Raw genomic sequence first — 20,230 nt, 5'->3', positions numbered from 1 at the left:
GCTGGTCACCATCTTCTTTATGATCACCCTCCTTAAGCTTAAAGACAACAGTAAGATCATAAAATCCTCTTTGTTCTTAGCCCAAGTCATCACAACTTAGTCATATTTTTTCAAAGGTTCTTATTTTTTCGAATGATTTCTAATTTATTTTCAGGACCACTAAGCTTGCTGATGGCTTTGGGAGATTAGTCGATGGCAGCCACTGTTCCTTTCCATTACAGACAGTAACTTGCCAAAATGATTTCAAATTATGGCTGCCTATCTTTTAATACACTGCCAATGACATAATGTTCCCTAAACAACACAAATATAATTGACATCTGTAATTAACATTAGGTCACACTTTTCTGTTCCACATTAAAAATGTCATCTTTGAAACATTATTTCACTGGTTATGTTTGTGCCAATATAGATATATCCCAGATATATTAGCAGTGAACCATGCAACAGGGAAAGCTTAAATCTCCAAATGCCCTTCACACACTGACTATTTTTAAATCCTTTGAAAGATGATATGAATCATTGCTATAATAAAGAAAATTTGTTTAAACAGGACATAGTAGGTCTGTGTCTTCACCATGCGAATTATGTGAATGAAAGGTGAATAGCTGGGTCACGTATCTTCATATGTTGTGACTGATCCCTCTGCCTCAAATTTTCCTGTGTTTCTTTGAGGTTTATAGTTAGATTCTATGTGGAGTTACATGGCTTATTGAATGATTTTGGTACAACTGATCGATATAATTAAGCAATCAAGATAACATAGGCTCTCAGGCTTCAGTTATTTCTTCAATTATACAGTTTGCTTTCAAGAACTATAAACTTTCTTGAATATTATCCAACATATTATCTCAGTTTTATCTATGGAACTTGAGTAAGTTTGTCAAGTTTAAAAGAGTCAAGATTCCCTCTAAGTCAGAATGAAGCAAATATGATATATCATACTGTTGTGGATCCTCTACTAAAGCAAAGATAAAATCAGCTAGGTCTTAGTTCTGTTTACCATGGTTGGTCTAGTAAATTTCATCATTATATTCCAAACTGGTGGTACACCAAATATTGCTGAATAAAGTAAGCAGTTTATCAAACAGGATATAGACTAAAATCTCATATTTGTTTAATAACTACGTGTGTGTGTGTTTATGTACAAAATCAGTCTGGGAGAACATCTACAATATAATTGAAGTGATTATTTCTGAGTGTTGGGATCATGGATTATTTATATATTCTTCTTTTTATTTGCATACTTTTCTAATTTTTCTACAAAGAACAGGTATTACTTATGTAGTAAGACAAAAGTTAATTTTAAGCATTTTAAAAACTAAATCAGCTAAAAATGTTTGCTAAACTGAAAATAATCATTCAAATAGTGACCTAAAATTTCCAGCATATTGGTGGGGCGTGGTGGCTCACGCCTGTAATCCCAGCACTTTGGGAGGCCGAGGTGGGTGGATCACGAGGTCAGGAGATCGAGACCATCCTGGCCAACATGGTGAAGCCACGTCTCTACTAAAATATAAAAAAATTAGTCGAGGTGGTGGCACGCGCCTGTAATCCCAGCTACTCAGGAGGCTGAGACGGGAATTGCTTGAACCCGGGTGGCAGAGGCTGCAGTGAGCCAAGATTATGCCACTGCACTCCAGCCTGGTGACACAGCAAGACTCCATCTCAAAGAAAGAAAAAAAAAAAATCCAGATTATTTGAGTTAGAGACTACATCTGTTAAATAGAGAACTTGCATCGTGTATTGTTTCTTCAAAACATGCTGTGAGTACTCAACTACATTACTCTGAAATAAGTGTTAATATGTTAACTAAAAAAACTGAGTGAAGTTGTGAACCATTCTTTTTTTTCCCCACAAGCAAAATAGATTTCACTTTACATCATTATGGTTGGATAGTGGACTGTAAGAATCAACTACCAGGGGAAAAGAGCAAAGGGGAGATTTCAGGTCCCAAGAGGATATTCTGGGGCATTAGTTTCTACAAATAAACATTGAGTTATGTCAGGAATGTTATGCAGCCGTAATGCTGTCCATCCTGTATTCCCAGCTTTGTGGCTGGAAGCACCAGTTCAATGTTCTGAAATTTCACGGTCGTAAAAAATTCCCTTTTCAAAACGCCAACTTAATTGGAGTTAGTTATAAATTATCTTTGGGTGAAGAAATATGAAGCAACTACATTAAAATAGAAGATTGGGAGCACTAAGTCTAAACTTAACCTCATGATATACTAAAGTGGAATGTTTCCCTGAAAGTGCAGAATCTCATCACAGGTTTTGTTTTTTTTCTTCATTCCTTATCAAAGTGAAACTTTCATCATTTTGCTCCATCATTCTGATCCTGCAAAGAGCTTTGGAAAGAGAGTTAAAAAATGCTTCTCAACAGTACAAAAAAATGCTTCTCAACAGTACAGTACTCGAAAAACCCTGAAGAGTTCTAAATATGATTCTTATATATTACTTTTTTCTTATAAAGACAATAGAATGTAGTGGCTAAGACTATACATTAGAGACAGACTACCTAGCTTCATATTCCAGCTCCAATATTGATATGTGAACATGGAGAAGTTGTTTAAACTTTCTAATCCTCAATATCTAAACCTATAAAAAGGTTAACAATAAATGTGCATGTGTCATAGAATTGGTTGTAACCAGGAATTAAGATAAAATATGTGAAATTCTTAGCACAGTTTCTGACATGGAAAGTACTCCATAATTATTAACTATATTTAATTTGACATATTTATGAAGCATTTACTATATCCTGGCAGGTGTGTTAAATGCTAGAAAAACAACAATGAGCATTAAAGGCATGGTGTTGAGACTCAGAGGTGGGCGGATCATGAGGTCAGGAGATCGAGACCATCCTGGCTAACACAATGAAACCCCATCTCTACTAAAAATACAAAAAATTAGCCAGGTGTGGTGGCGGGCGCCTGTAGTCCCAGCTACTCGGGAGGCTAAGGTAGGAGAATGGCATGAACCCGGGAGGCGGAGCTTGCAGTGAGCCAAGATTGCACCACTGCACTCCAGTCTGGGCCACAGAGCGAGACTCTGTCTCAAAAAAAAAAAAAAAAAAATTTTATCTCATGAGTTTTTAATTTCATGAGTGACAGGAACAAACAGGCAGTTATAAGTCATTGAGATGAGCATGATGATAAAGATGTATCAAGGTGCTATCAAAGTATAGAGAAGGGACACCAACACTGCTTCAAGAAAGATTTATGCTGGTGGTGTCTACATAAAGGCCAGAGTAGAATGAATAGGAGTTAACTAGGTGAAGAAATGGGAGACATGGCAGGTAACCCAGGCAAGCAAATAATCATAAGAGTTTATTGGTTCATGTTACTGAAAAGTCTAGAGGGTTTAAGATGTAGATTTATTAGAGTTCTAATTTAATTTCCTTCTTTTTTTTTGTCTCTGCTTTGAGTTTGTTCTGAGGCTGGACTTTCTTATGGTAGCAAAACAACTGTCAGTTTTAGACATTGCATTTACACATCCAAGAATAGAAAGTAATTTTTTCCCAACTGTCAATCAAAAAGCATAGGATTCATTTTGATTGACCAACTTAGTTTATGTGCATATTCCTGAACCAATACTTGGACATTGGAGATGGAGTCACAACAAATGGTTTGGGCATTCAAAGTATTCTTCTGTAGCTGAGGTCAACAGCACCCAGAAATCAAGCTGCTACTCAGTAGAGGAGAATACATCCTGGGTGGCAAACAACAGCGCCTACTAGAGGCTACAGGATGAGAGACATGGTAGATACATTCCAAGAGCAGGTATAACTTCAGTGAATCTAAAGCATTGTGTATGAGGAGACTGGGAATGAAAGATAGAATTAGAAAAGCAAGCAGATGCCAGTTGACACAGGTTTTGCAAAATATTTTAAGAAATTTGGACTTCTTTCTGATATAACAAGGGAAGACGTTTTTAAGCAATAGAGTCAACAATCATGATTGTGAAATCTAGTGCAAAGAGTAGATCAAAGAAAATCAAGATTGGCCACTGGAGATAATACAGGAGGTTATTAATTCAAATGTTAGTTAATGTTGGCTTTAATGGGTGATGGCAGTAGGAATATCGAAAAATGAGTATCAAGATTTATTTTAAGAACAGAATTGGGAGGACCTGGTAGTTGATAGCTTGCTAGGGCTGAGGGAGAAAGGGGAGTCTAGGATAATGCCTGTACTCTTGGCTTGGGCAATTAGCAGGTGTTCAGGTCATTGACTGAGATAGGAATGTCAGTAAGAGGAATAGGTTTGGAAGTTAAACTAATACTCTTCCTGTGGAACATCTAAGTGGAAATATCAATATAGATGTAAAGCACAGGAATGTTAGATGAGCTTGAGATATTGTAAACACCTTGGAAATGATGAGACAATTGAGAGAGCACACAGAGAAAGAGAACAAAAGAAAATTCAAGATGAAAATGGAGGCAGATGATGCTGAAAAAGAGGAGCCCACAGAAGTGACTGAGAAAAGTTAGCCAAAACTCAGTGAGCCAATAAAAAAAGAGTATTTCAAAGTTAGGAATGGTTAATTCTCTAATGCAATAGAGATGAAGTGATAGAAATCGATTGGATTTGGAAACAAAAGTCGGTGGATATCTCAGGGAGACTAGTTACAGTGGAAGGGTAAAAATTAAAGACTGTGAACTGAACCATCTGTGGTAGGTGAGTAAACAGAGATGTAGATATAGATGACTCTTAATTTGATAAAGGATTAGTTGATAAACAGTTGAGAGATTTGTTGCTATTACTGTTTTTTGAGATTAAAAAGCCTTGAATAGTTAAGTGTCATAAGGAGGGTATGTAAATGAAGATTTATCTAACTAGCTTAGAGAACCAGGCACTGTTCTCAGTATTTTGTATATATTAACTTTTCCTAATACCATAAAAATCCTATGAGATAGTGCTATTATTGTCCACATTTTACAAATGAGGAAACTGAGGCCAGAGGTTAAGTATCTTTCCCAAAGTCACCAGCTAGTAAGTATATAGCTGAAATCAAACTGATGGTAGCCTGACATTGGAGTCTGTGCTCTTAACTACTATGCTATATTACCTTCCCTGGGATAGGTTGCTTTTACTTTACTCTGCCAGATCAAATTAATGGTAGCAGTAACATGTATAGCAGAGAAAAGAAATACATTTCTGGTGAAGCAGAAGGGAATGAGACTCAACTGCAAATGAAAGAAAACTTAGGTAACTTTGTCCTAAAGAAGATGAAAATTTACTTTTCCATCATGTGGAAGTCTGGGTAAATAGTATGTACTTACGTGGCACCACTTTTAAGTAACCTGATTTTCTTCCACATTGTTGTTTCATTGTGCATGGCTAAAAGCCTCACGGTGGAACTCTAGCTAGCCCTGTGGTAGCCAATATGTAGCTACTGGCCCAGTGGTACTTTTGATCACTTCAAATGTGGCTAGTCCAAACGGAGGTGTACTGTAAGTGTATAATGCACATTGAAATTTGAATACTTAATACAACAAAATGTAACAAATCTACATAAGTTTTATATTAATTACACTTTGAAGTTATACTAATTTGGACATTCTGGACGAAATGAAATGTATTAGTTACTAAAAGTAATTTCACCTGTTTCTTTTTACTTTTTCAATGTGACTAATCAAAAATTTAAAATTACTTACATGGCTTGCCTTTGTGGTTTGCATTATATTTTTATTCAATATTAGTGCTCTAGACTTTACATCTAAGTTCCATACAGCAATATGGAAAGAGGGAGAAGGTTACATCCACTACTTTTAAGGATGCTTCCCAGAAGTTACATGAATTTCTGCTTTCATTCCATGGCCACAGTTAACTGAAAGTGTAGATGGAAATTATAGTCTTGATTCTGGATGACCACATGCCCAGCTGCAATTGTGTAGTTAGGTTAATTCAGAAGAAAAGAGAAGTGGATGTTGGAGGACAATTAGCTGGCTCTGACACACTCCAAAGCACAAACAGGAGAATTAACTTTAGCCTTATGTGAGGGGGAGACATTCCCTGCTTTTGAGCAGAAGAAAAAGACAGATGATATTACAGCTACTTTTGCAGGTTTGATATTGAGAAGTTGAGAGAATTTTCATCTAGTGACTGTGTGTGTGTGTGTGTGTGTGTGTGTGTGTGTGTGTGTGTGTGTGTAGAGGAAATGGTATCAGTTTGTTGTGCATGTGGGCCAGATTGAATCAGATTTAAGAAAAATGATGGAGCTAAAAAATGCTGTGTTGGAAATCTGGTTGACATCAGAGGACATGAATTTATAGTGAAGCCAGTCTGCAGAGTTGTACCATTTTCACTAGCAGTGATCAACAGTGCAGGTGTATCTGAAAGAAAACCTAGTACTTACTTTTATTCAAAACTGAGGTTTTACTGGGAAAATGCCAAGGAAGAAAAACGGGATGAGGAAGTTGAGGATGTTGACACAAGAGCAGTTAAAAGGATGGATAATGGAGTCTAAACTGGAAAGGACAGGATGTGAAGACAAATGGTTGCTGAGAGATAGGGATGAAGTACAGGAATTGTGAGAACGGAGGTTCTAAAGAACAGCAGCAGTCGTTAGGTGAGAGAGTTGGGAGGATGCTGTAGTCAGAGACTGGTTGATGTCGAAACTGAGTTTTTTCAGAGATAGAATAGGTCTAGGGGATGACAAGGTCCACATTTAGCCATTAGAATGAGTCGCCGAATTAAATTGGAAGAGGTCATTGGAGGTGAAAAGGTCAAGAAACTGAGGAATTAGGGATTTACTGGGGAATGTGGTTCTTCAGGTCTCAGTCTAGTCCGGTTTTAATAACTGTAAAATGAGATGTTCACAACCAATAACTGGTTGGAGACAGTTCTTTATGAATCTCTCCTGTGTCTTCAGATTTTGCAAGCAGAAACAGGGATTTTGTTCTGGATTATTATTACAAAGATATTTTTAGGGCAAAACCTTTGCAAGAAAGTGATAGTGTCTCCCTTTGGAATCAAGGTCAGGCATGCTTACTCTTTATTATAAAAATTAGTATGTACCCTAAATGCATAGTTGCTCTTCTGCAACACTGCATGTGCAGGTTACCTGGTTCTCTTCACTTTGTTCTGTGGAATTGGGAGTTGGGGAACCAATAAAAACGCTGATTCTCTGGCTACTGCTACTGCTGGGAATTATGAAGTCCTTTGTTTCTGACCCAGGAGTCTTGTGTCTTCTGCCAGCATTCATAAACCTGTGGCAGACTAACTTCTTAGTCTGTATGCAATACAAAACTCTTAAGACTCTTCACAGTTTTTGATAACTATTTTCAAAGTTCATTAAGCTCTAATATATTCCATGAACTGTCCTTCTCCATTAGGGATATTATTGCCTCCTTTCCTTTATTATCCTGTTATGCTGAACACCAGAGCCACACTCTTATTTCCATTTTTTTCTCATTATAATATCCTCTTTAATATTTGTAGATCCTGTGCTATGCACATCATTTTTAAAAATGGGAATGTTACATTTTTATTGTTTAGGACTTGTAATTTATTGTTATGGGTAATTTTTTTTCCCCGAGTATATTTGATACAAAAATATTTGCTAAATATATGAGTGCTTTGGCAGTTCCAAAGCTTTACCACAATCAGGTGCAATCTTTTACATCTCATATACTAACTAAAGCAGGTGGATAAAATCAATTGGATGTGTAAATTCTTTAAATAATGGCAAATGGAGCAAATTGAATTTCAAAGTGGAAAAAAAGGTGAACCTGAAAAGCAGTGGTAGGAAGGTCATCAGCAGAATTAGCAAAAAAAGTCTGGCAAAGTTACAGTTAGGCAGCCAGTAATACTCTATTGATCAGACTTTCTCAATCAATGAGGCTGTGCCTAGATTATTGATGCAAAGGTATTAAGCAAAATTTTATTTCAGCTAACTTGTTGGCTCAGATGTCAACTGAAAGTCATTTCCCCAGTCAATCAAATACACAATAAATCTAAACAGATTTAGCTCTTAAACATTTTTGTGTCTATTCTTTCCAATCATACAATTATCTTTGAGAAGTTAACAATTACATTTTTAAATAAACAAACACATGAGGAAAGCACTTTCTACAAAGCAAACCAAACCAGCATATTCCTAGGGGCAAAAGACAGATATGGAACATTATTTTTCTTTCTTGAAGATAATTTAATTGAAATAATTTGAAATGATCTATGTTTAATTCACAGGTTAGTTCACAGTTTTGGTATCCTCAATTCCCAGCATTCATCGATGTATTTCATAAGATCCATTGTGGTATCTGATATATCTAAAAGTTGGAGTTAAACACAAATCATTGACAAGAATAGCAGACAAAACATGCTGATAAAGCGAATGGTTTTTGTTTTGTTTTGGACAGTGGGACAGCCAGTTGGTAGCATACTGACTGATGCATTCTGGAAAAATAAATTTCTCCTTTTTCAGGGAGCCTTTTTGGTTGGCGATACTAATTTTCTTATTACTTTACTCATGTCTGAGTCTATACCTTTTCGCTATTCCCAGCATCATCTGGGAATTGTTCTAATTATTCTAATGTTTTTATAATATTAGATACTTTATAATATTGACCCTTATATCACCTCTCAGATTTTGTAATTTTGCATATTTTTCACTGCATATTTTTCTCAGATTTAGTGATACAACACATTTTTCACTGCCACCCTAAAATGGTGCCTATTTGTCTTTCTTTCTCTCCAATTCAACACCTATTCCTTTCTTCAGTGGGAAGAAAGAATATCCACACGCCAGGCCTGCCCCTACTCACAACTCAGACCTGGTGACACTATTCTACAAAAACCTCTTCTTAAAAAAAGAAAACCTAGAGTGCAAAAATACATACCCCCAGCTGATGTTGGTTTTACATCTGTGAAATTCCAGGCTTTGTTGCATCTATGTAAATTTTAGGCTGATATCAATATATAACTGACACTGAAACTGGGAATGTGAAAAGCCATCATTCCATACATACAGTTTGAAGTTCAATCTGTTTTGTTGTTTTATTTTCTAATTGTTTAATAGATCTACATCATCTCTTATTAACTAGATTGTAAGCTTCTTTTTAGAGACATGAAACATATTTTCCATTTGTTTATATTATCTGTATAACCCCAAACAAGGATGGAGACAGTAATGGTCTTTATAAACACTTATTGATATGGCTTTTTTCATCATGGGGATGAAGCACAAAGATTAAAATTTATTTTAAAAATACTTAATAGCTGGTAATTTTGAAGCTCCTGTGAGTCTCCGTCCAACACCTAGAAAGCTTCTGCATTTTGCCTAACTAATCGCTTCTTAACCAAACCAAGGCACAACTAAAATCATTTTTTAAAAAATCTACTTCTGAGCCCGGGCAGTGACTCACACCTGTAATTCAGCCCAGATCTGCCCAGCTCTTTGGGAGGCTGAGGTGGGCAGATCACCTGAGGTCAGGAATTCGAGACCAGCCTGGCCAACCTGGTGAAACACAGCCTCTACTAAAAATACAAAAATTAGCCAGCTGTGGTGGGCGTGCCTATAATCCCAGCTACTCTGAAGACTGAGGTAGGAGAATTGCTTGAACCCAGGAGGAGGAGGTTGAAATGAGCCGAGATTGTGCCACTGCATTCCACCCTGGGTGACAGACAGAGACTCTGTCTCAAAAAAAAAAAAAAAATATATATATATATATATATATACTTTTACTATTGACTGTGCCTCCTTTACTTTTCAAGACAAATAAATATGTAATTTTAAAAAAGCACTTAACTCAAGTCAAAAAACAATTCCCTCCAAAACATCATTAAAATAAAAACATACTTTCCAGATCAAGGAAGTTGTTTTCTCTTTCTCATTTTAAATGAGAACTGGTCAAAAATCAGAAAAGAGAAAAGCAAATGCCCTAATCAACTATTATCAAATGCTTTTCTCTACCAAAGATGAAACATTTATAAGTTTACAAAATGAAATTTGTGTGAATTTTTAATGAGTCTTTTCAGAAGAAAATGCATTTTTATAAATTAAATTAGGTTGTCAAACTCCAAACTGATGCCAGTTTTACACCTTTAAAATGCCATGCCTCACAACATTTAAATCTCAGGCTGTCTTCAGTAGTACACTGGATTGAAAACTCTTGCTGATGAATGCAGGGTGGCTGATAAGATACTGTCATAACAAGCTTTATTCAACACTATTCACATTTTTGTTTACAACCAAGGTAATATGAAGGATACTGGTTAGGAACTATATTAGTTTCTTAGAGCTGCCCTAACAAAGTACCAAAAACTGGGTGGCTTAAAAAAAACCAGAATTTATTCTCTCCATCTGCAGGCTGGAAGTCTGAAATCAAGGTGTCAGGAGGGCCATGTTTCCTCTGAGACTCCGGGTGGAATCTTTCTTTGCCTCTTCCTGTCTTCCTATCTTCTTCTGCCAATCCTTGACATCCCTGCCCTGCAGCTACCTCTGCTGTCACATGGAGTTCATCCTATTTGTCTGTTTCATGTGACATTTTCCTCTTCTTATAAGGATACCCATCATACGTATTAGGGCCCACTCTAATGACTGCACTTTCAGTTGATTACATCTGCAAAGACCTTATTTCCAAAAACAGTCACACTCATAGCTCTCCAAAGTTAGGACTTCAATTATATCCTTTTAGGCAACACGATTCAATCCACAACAGATGTAGGTGACAGTGAGCTTCAACCCACAACACATGTAGGTGACAATGAGTTTAAGCTTCAGAATTAGGTATACATATTTATTATTAAAAATATTTTTAAGAAAAACAATTATTGTTTAGCAATCATAAAATTAAGCCAGAAATATAATGGACTTTCCCACTTGTATTGTTGACACTAATACAAACTTCCAGTTATTTTGTCTTTTGTTTTTCATTTATTAGTATAATATTTGGAAAATATATTTGAAGGTTTCAAGTTTTTAACTTTGGAGGTCATTTTGCTCCTCTATCATCCCTTTAAAACTTTTATGTATCTTCTGTATAGCAAAATTATTTTTCAGTGCTATCCGTTTAAATGACCTAGATTTTACAACATTTATATTTAGTAGCTAGTCAGTAACAATATTTTGGAGGCAACTATACCACCTTATATATTAAGAATCTCAAAATGTTAAAATTTTGACCTCCTGCTGATGAAGCACCTAAATAATTAATAAATTTTTCACATTTCAGCTAAGGTTGGAGGCATACAGATTTATCTGCTTACACTAGCACATTTTTAGCATCAGCAATAATTCTATTTGGTGTCTTTAAGTCTGGTTTTAATACTAATGTTACTTTGTCTTTTGGAAATTGACCTCCGTTTTAGGGATTAAGTAGAGTGATAAAAATAATGGACGATACTTTATGATAAATAGAGATATAAATAAATAATGTGTATGAGAATGTATAGTTTCTCTTTCTCCGAAACTTGACTTTGTGAAATAAATAATAAGTCCAAGATAAATAGCACTTTTAATATAAAAAAAGAAAAAGATTGTCATATACATTGCATCTACATGAGTTAAGAAGTTGAAATTTTTTTTCCTGTTATGTCTTGAGGTTATTTTTTAACCAAGTTGACTGGACATTTCATCTCCTTATAGTCCTGGTCAGACTGATTCACTTGTTTTCAGTAGCAGATAAATGAATATATTACAATGAAATATTTTAATTTAAAAGTTTATAAAACTATGCTGCAAATTTGAGTGGTTTTGAAATTTATACTTCCTCATTTCATATTTAATTGAAACACTATATATATATTAGCATGTTTATGTATAATCTTTTTATTTTACTTATTGTAAAAAGCAGACATCATTTTAAGAATCTAATATGTGGTATGAAACATCCAGTTGTATCTGTTTGTGATTAACCATAAAGCTTCCATATGTGGTGCCTCTCTTTGGATTCAGGCTGTCCACAGTAACTTGATCAGGGGTATAATTACACCCTGCTTGAATCAAGAAAGTCAAATAATGTCAAAAACAATCATTTTACTTGGAGACGTCTTGAAAATTAAAAGCTGAAAAAATGCAGATAGCATGATGTTAACATCTCAATGAATCAGGCTGATCTCCTGGTATAACTTGGAAACTGAAACGGTTGAAAGCTCTGTGGTAAGATAATGCTGTAGGGAAACACAGAGAAGCTCATGCATTCAAAATACATATATTTGTTGGCTTTTAGTTAGTGTCTAAACTCAAGTTCCTGAATTTTTTAAAAATAGTGGCTGGCACTGGTACGGCATCTTCTGATATACTTAGTCTTTATCCACTTTCAAGTATTTTATTGCTATTAGAATCAATAAAATGATAGTATTGACCCAAGTAATATCAAACTGAAATAATATAATATCTGTGAGATCTTAATAATCATACAATTCAGACTTTACATTTCAAAAAAAAAAAATCCAAGAAATAGAAAAGTCAGATAACTTAGAAAGGAAACACCACTAGTTTTTGGCGGAACCAAGAGCAGAATTTCTAATTTCTAGGATAGAACTTGATTTTTTATACTTCTACAGCTTTGGAAGGTCAATGACTGCAGGAAGAAAGCCAGGATGGTCAAACTGAAATGGTAAACTGTGCTGCATTACAATATTAAGATGGAGGGGAAGCCTGGTTAGGACCAAGATGGAGTTGAGTAGAACTACTACCAGAAACCCAAAGTTAACAGCCAGCCAGGAAGGGGTAAAGTCAAAGCCAATTACGCAGATGTGGAGACAAGCCGTGAGGTAAGCATGGATCATACAATTCACAGGACAGATATTTTTCAGAGGTCATGATGCTTCTTTCTTAGGCTGTCTGTTTTTCAATGTAAATGCCTTACATCTCTTGAACATGTGCATTGGCCAGCTTCAAGCTGCTGTCTGACATGCACTCTGATCTCTTCAACTAGACTGCTATTAGTTTATTGCAGTAACTATACTGCTATAGGTATATAGGGTGTGTGTACTTGATAATCGCTGTGAAATTCCTAAAAGTAAAACTTGAGTAAACGTATCAGAGTAGAGATATTCTTATACATATCACACATTACATTGTAAGCACATGCCATTTCACTTTTTCCCAAATTAGGTTTTATTCAAACTTTACAAAATAAATAGATAATAATATAATTTTTCGTCTGTATATATAAATCAATCCTATGCCATAGATGTAGCATATTGAAATTTCCTTTCGTTTCAAAAAAAAAGGATAAAAGTGTATCTTGCTTAGGTTACTTCTATGTAAAAATGAATAAAATGAATACAAATTTAAACTTTAACTTTTTAAATTAAACTGATTTGTTCTGTGTATTTATACACATTACATTTTTATAAAATCTAAAATCTAATAATTTTTCTTGGCTTTCCCCATTAGCCACAATTATAGACTATTTCAGCCATGTATATCCTCTGTCTCTTTCTCACTTCCTTTTTCTTTCTTTATCTCTTTCCTGAGTGCCCAGGATCAGCTAGAGCTACAGAATAGAAAATTCCATTTTGGACTCTTGACCAAAAATACCCTCCCAACAATGCTTACCAGGTTAAACTTGGGACACTTTATGACTGAGTGCTATCTGGGCAGGTTGTTCATGGACCAACCTAGGTTGTAAGTTGATTCCCAAGCTATAGAGGTCCTGCCCCATTATTTGACATTCTTGATTCAAGCAGTGTGTAATTATAGGCCTAATCAAGTTTCAATTGTCAGCCTTAATAAGAATCAGAAGTTTGAATTTCATTGTCAACCATCATTTAGTTTCATAAGGAATGGAGTGCGGAAAATGATGTGGCCTTTCGGAGTGAGTTTGCTGCATTTTATATTAGCTGAATTCTCCAGTGTACTCCCTCTCTACAATAGTTATAAGCAAACTGCATAGTTGCAAAGTTAGTTTAATTATAAGACAGTATAGTTGAAATGATTTTGGGGTACCTGAAAACATTTACTCTTAGATACCTCTCCAGCCTAATTGACTAATGCCTGCATTTGATGTTATGATCTAAACACATCTGGGGCAAAGTAATGCCCAGAGATCTCTCAGCATAAATGGATTTATCTACTTATTTCGTGGGATGAGTTTTGATAGAGGATTTGGGAAAAACAATGTAGAAAGGGGAATCTAAGGGTGAGACAATTTTGCTTTCAGCCAACTTAGGTTGTAGTCATTTTCCCCAGAAAAAATCCTATGATGGGCTCTGGGTACCCAAATATGTGAGCTTTTATGATTGGGCATACGGTAAGGAAAACAATTTAGCTGAGCATTTACCTCTAGGGATAAAAATATAAGCATTTCCTGAAGAAGGACGATCTGCTGGGAGAAATCTCTGTCTATCAGATATTTACTGACCCTCTGCTGTGCACACAGCACAGTACTTTGTGTTCAGAGTTGAAGAGACTTTAGATTTGTTACTCTTTCTAAGACGATTTGTCTGTTGTAATAACATAGCCTTTTGAAAAGTGGCTGTTCTTTATTTCACCTTTTGTTCTCTGCCATTCTAAGTGATTTTCTTGATGATAAAAACCCTTCTATTCTAATTTTGGTTTTCCTTCCTTCAAATTTAAAGCTATTTGTCATTACAAAATTTTATAAAAATTGTATGTTTTGCACAACAAAACAGGAGCAGACACTTGTGGGTACACTGCTGTTTATGGTGTCAGAATCATGTTTTGCATAGCACAAACTTTTAGCGATTATAATATTATAAGGGAAAGATTGACTGCTATAAACTTTGAATTCTTATTGTATAGATAGTATTGAGCAGTGGTTAAGAGCACAGAATTGAAGACAGACTATGTGGGTTCAAATCTCAGTTCTGTCATTTATTAGTAATATGACCTTGGGCAAATTATTTAATTTCTTTATTCCTTAGTTTCTTCATCTGTGAAATAAAATGATAATAATATATCAATCATAAAGTTGCTATGAGAATTAAATAAGTTGACCTTGGTAAGGCACTTAAAATAGTGCCTGGTACACTAAAAATACTTATGTGTTTACTAAATAAAAAAAGTAAAGACATTCAATAGTCCAAAATATATTTATTGTCTCTCATTTTTTTTTCTATGAAGGTATAATACATTAACTCTGAAATGCTTAGTCTTCAAAATAATACCAATATAACAAACGCTTGTAGACTAATGTCAACTTAAATAATTTGAGAATTTTAAGAAAATGAGCAGCCAGCCGTCATGCTACCATGTGAAAATTAGATTACCAAAAGCGAGATTGCCACTTAGAAATTACTTTACCAGTATGCTTAGAAATGGATGGATATAATTGTGTGGGAGGAGCTACTCACGGCTGTATTTAGCGTGATACCCAACAGGTGCACTGTGTTGCCTTGATTTGTGATGCTGATCAGATCTTCAACTATTTTTTTCTAGAGGCTTGAAGATTGGAGCATTAAAGAAAGTGATATGTGGAAAATCTGTCTGTTGAATTGACACTGCTGCTATAAAATTAGTATAATGTAGCTTTTCAACAGTTCTAATGCAGAAGTATCATAAAAGAATAAACTCTGAAGACATTCTCTTTCCTTGGTAACTAAAATATGTTCATAGCTTCTTGTTTCAACATCAGTTATTTGCCTGTTTCAAGGAACTTTGTTAATCAACGGAACTATTCAGTAGTTCTACATTCTGAATGTGAAATACAAGGTAAACACTGAAGCACACATTCAACGTCTCCTGAATTGAATAAGAATTGTCAACATGTATATACCTTCATTTTATACATTTTCTAACCATTTAGATTTATAGTTCATTAGATCACACCCAGCACGAATGAGGTCTCTCACATAACTCTTTCTTCGAATTGTTTCTTATGGCCATAGTAGATCTCAGAAGTACAGCTAAAGCACTTGATCCTTTAGTTTATTAAGATATTTCAGACAGGGCACAGTGGCATACACCTGTAATACCAGCACTATGGGAGTCTGAGGTGGGAGGATCACTTGAGCCCAGGCAGTCAAGATAAGCCTGGGCAACATAGGGAGACCCTATCTCTACAAAAACATCTAAAAATTAGCTGAGTGTGGTGGCACATGCTTGTAGTCCCAGCTACTTGGGAGGCTAGGGTGAGAGGGTTACTTGAGCCCAGGAGGTCGAGGCTATAGCATTGTATTATTCTGCTATCATGCTGCAATGAAGAAACACCCAAGACTGAGTAATTTATAAAGAAAAGAGGTTTAATTGACTCACAGTTGTGCATGGCTGGGGAGGCCTCAGAAAACTTATATTCATGGTGGAAGACACCTCTTCACAGGGTAGTAGGAGAGAGAAATGCCAAGCAAAGGGGGAAAAGCCCCTTATAAAACCATCAGATCTCATGAGAACTCATTCACTATCATGAGAATAGCAGCATAGGGGTAACAACCCCCATGATGCAATTACTTCTTACTGGATCCCTCCCACTACATGTGGGGATTATGGGAACCACAATTCAAGATGAGATTTGGGTTGGGAAACAGCAAAACCATATCATTCTGCCCCCGGCCCCACCCAAATCTCATGTTCCCACATTTCAAAACACAATGATGCCTTTCCAACAGTCTCCCAAAGTCCTAACTTATTCCAGCATTAATCCAAACATCCAAGTCCAAGGTTTCATCTGAGACAAGGCAAGTCCCTTCTGCCTTGAAAGGAGCCTGAAAAATAAAAACCAAGTTAGTCACTTCCTGGATACAATGCAGGTACAGGTATTTGGCAAATGCACCCATTCCAATTGGGAGAAACTGGTCAAAACAAAGGGGCTACAGGCCCCACGCAAATCCAAAATCCAACAAGGCAGTCACCAAATCTTAAAGTTCCAAAATGATCCCCAGATCATGCTGATGCAAGAGGTGGGCTTCCACGGCTTTGGGCAGCTCTGCCTCTGCAGCTTTGCAGGGTATAGCACCCATCCTGGCTGCTTTCACAGGCAGGGATTGACTGTCTGCAGCCTTTCCAGGCACACGGTGCAAGCTATCGGGAGTTCCACCATTCTGGGGTCTGAAGGATGGTGGCTCTCCTCTCACAGCTCCACTAGGTGTGCCCCAGTAGGGATTCTGTGTGGGGGCTCAAACCCCATATCCCCTTCTGCAATGCCCTAGTGGAAGTTCTCCCTTAGGGCTCTGCCCCTGCAGCAAACTTTTGGCTGGACACACAGGTGTTTCCATATAACCTCTAAAATCTAGGTGGAGGTTCCCAAACCTCAATTCTTGACTTCTGTGCACCCACAGGCTCAACACCACTGTAAGCCACCAAGGCTTGGGGCTTGCACCCTCTGAAATAATGGCCCAAGCTGTACATTGGCCCCTTTTCGCCATGGCTAGAGCTGAGCCGCTGGGACACATGGCACAAAATCTGGAGGATGCAAAGAGCAGGGGGGCCCTGGGCCCAGCTCAAGAAGCCATATTTCCCTCCTGGGCCTCTAGGCCTGTGATAGGAAGGGGTTCCATGAAGGTGTCTGATGAGGCCTGGAGACATTTTTTATGGATTGTCTTGGTGATTTAACGTTTGGCTCCTCATTACTTATGCAAGTTTCTGCAGCCTGCTTGATTTTCTCCCCAGAAAAATGGGTTTTTCTTTCCTACCACGTTGTCAGGCTGCAGATTTTCCAAACTTTTATGCTCTGCTTCCTCTTGAATGCTTTGCCACTTAGAAATTTCTTCCACCAGATACCCTAAATCATCTCTCTCAATTTCAAGTATCCACAGATCTTTAGACTAGTAGCAAATGTCGCTAGTCTCTTTGCTAAAGCATAACAAGAGTGACATTTACTCCAGTTCCCAACAAGTTCATCTCCATCTGAGACCACCTTAGCCTGGACTTCATTGTCCATATTGCTATCAGCATTTTGGTCAAAGCCATTCAACAAATCTCTAGGAAGTTCCAAACTTTCCCACATTTTCCTGTCTGCTTCTGAGCCCTCCAAACTGTTCCAATCTCTGCATGTTACCAAGTTCCAAAGTTGCTTCCACATTTTTGGGTGTCCTTATAGCAGAAACCCACTCTACCAATACCAATTTACTGTATTAGTGTGCTGTCATACTGCTACGAAGAAATACCCGAGATTGGATAATTTATAAAGAAAAGAGGTTTAATTGACTCATAGTTCCACATCGCTGGGGAGGACTTGGGAAACTTACAATCGTGGTGAAAGACACCTCTTCACAGGGCAGCAGGAGACAGAAATGCCAAGCAAAGGGAGAAAAGCCCCTAATAAAACCATCAGATCTTGTGAGAACTCACTCACTGTCATGAGAACAGCAGCATGAGGGTAACAAACCCCACAATTCAATTACCTCTCCCTGGGTCCCTCCCATGACACATGGGGATTATGGGAACTGCAATTCAAGATGAGATTCGGGTGGGGACACAGCCAAACCACACCAAGCAGTTAGCTGTGATTGCACCACTGCACTCTAGCCTGGGCAAAAGGGTGAGATCCTGTCTCAAAATAAATACATAAATAAATAAATAATAAAGAAAAGAAAAGGAAAAAGGAGCTTCATATAATCCAAAGGCAAAACCACAAACTGAAAATTGGACACTTCTTTAAGGCCCTACCTTCACCATAGTTGGTTATATGTCCAACTGAAAATGATTTGAATATTTAACTTCTAATCCCCCATCTGTAAAACAGAAATGATGCAACCTAATGTCTTCAGGCTGCATGGCCATCAGTTACGAACAATTATCTGGTCAATTCTACATCTTATTGTATGTCTTGAAAATTCACTTGGTTCATTGAGATGTCCTAGACATATATGTTTATGTGAAAAATGGGCAGTATTATTTGGACAGCATTCATAAATGTAATGACTTCCACACAAGTCAAGGACTGGTGAACATTAGTAATAGTGAAGGAGCATTATAATGACTGGATTTATACTATAAAAAATTGCCAGGCTGAACTGCTCAGCTTCGATAATTCCTCAAAATCAAAAATGTTGCCTTTACTTGAGAAGCAGAAGAGAGAAAGATAAGGCATACAGCAGAATACTCCTTTGGGATTGGGTTGATTCCTGTAATGTTTATCAATGCTCTGAATGATGGAAGAGAAAGCATCCTTATTAGATTTTCCAATAACCCAGTTAGGCAGGAAAAAAGAAGAAGTTAATTCAAAGAGACTTTGACAAATAAGAAATGATCTGTCAACACAAGTTCAGAAAAGGGCAAGCACAAAACAAGTATTAGGCTCAGAGTATCAGTAATCTGATAGAAGATGGGAATGGCCAAAATGAGTGTCCAGGACTAGACCTGTGGCTCTTAGTAAGGTGAATAAGAGTCAGTAATGTAGTGCTGCCACTTTGAAATATATACTTAGAGAATATTAGGGCATATGCAATAGGAATGACTGACATTACCTAAGAGATGAAAAATAGATTCAATCAGGGGAGGGTAAAGAAGATGGCATATCCCAAAGAAGAAAAGGTTAAGGAGAAGTTTTCCCATATAATATCTGTCTGCTACTGAGTTATTCCATTTTTGCATAGCCTATACCATAGGAAATCAACAAATTGTGATGTTAACACCAAAGTCTTTCTATATATAGCAAGTCCTCAAATAACGTTGTTTTGTTCAGTGTCCTTTCATTATAATATTGATGATAAAGAAAATTGCTTGTTGGGGGTCATTGTCTGTGTGGAGTTTACACATTCTCTCTTGTCTGTGCGGGTTTTCTCTGGGTTCTCTGATTTCCTCCCACATCCCAATGTTTTGCGGGTTAGGTTAGGTTAACTGGTATATCTAAAAAGTTGACCCAGTGACAGTGAGTGTGCATGGGTGTCAGTGCACCTTGCAATGGGATGGCATCCGGGACAGGATTAGTTCCCAACTTGTACCCTGAGCTGCTGGGAGAAGCTTCAGCCATCCATCATCCTGACCTAGAATAAGCAAGTAAACAGCAATCTTACTTGTTTCTTAAATGTATGTATAGCTCAGATTTATTTCAGTGTTTAACATTAGAGGTGTTGTGGGTTTTTATTTAGAAGTTTGGTGATATTTTTATGACCAGAAATATGCCATAGAAATTTAACTCTTACTTTTATCAATTAGTCTATGGTAAAATTAGTTTCCTTATACATTTCGCCTTGTACATTTCCTCCTACATTCTGCAGTTTCCAAGAACCTATCAACCACATTAAGTGAGGACTTACTGTATACTCCTCAGACAGAACTGCTTTGAAAACTATCACTAACATTGCTACAACCGGACATTAACCAGTTTTCAAACTGGTTCATCTTTTAACTGAATATGACTAGTGGTCTTTTCCTAA

This window comes from Colobus angolensis, unplaced genomic scaffold (assembly GCF_000951035.1).
Source record: "Colobus angolensis palliatus isolate OR3802 unplaced genomic scaffold, Cang.pa_1.0 Scaffold259, whole genome shotgun sequence".
Classification (NCBI taxonomy): Eukaryota; Metazoa; Chordata; class Mammalia; order Primates; family Cercopithecidae; genus Colobus; species Colobus angolensis.
The sequence above is the reverse complement of the archived record's forward strand: the minus strand, read 5'-3'. Positions refer to the sequence as shown.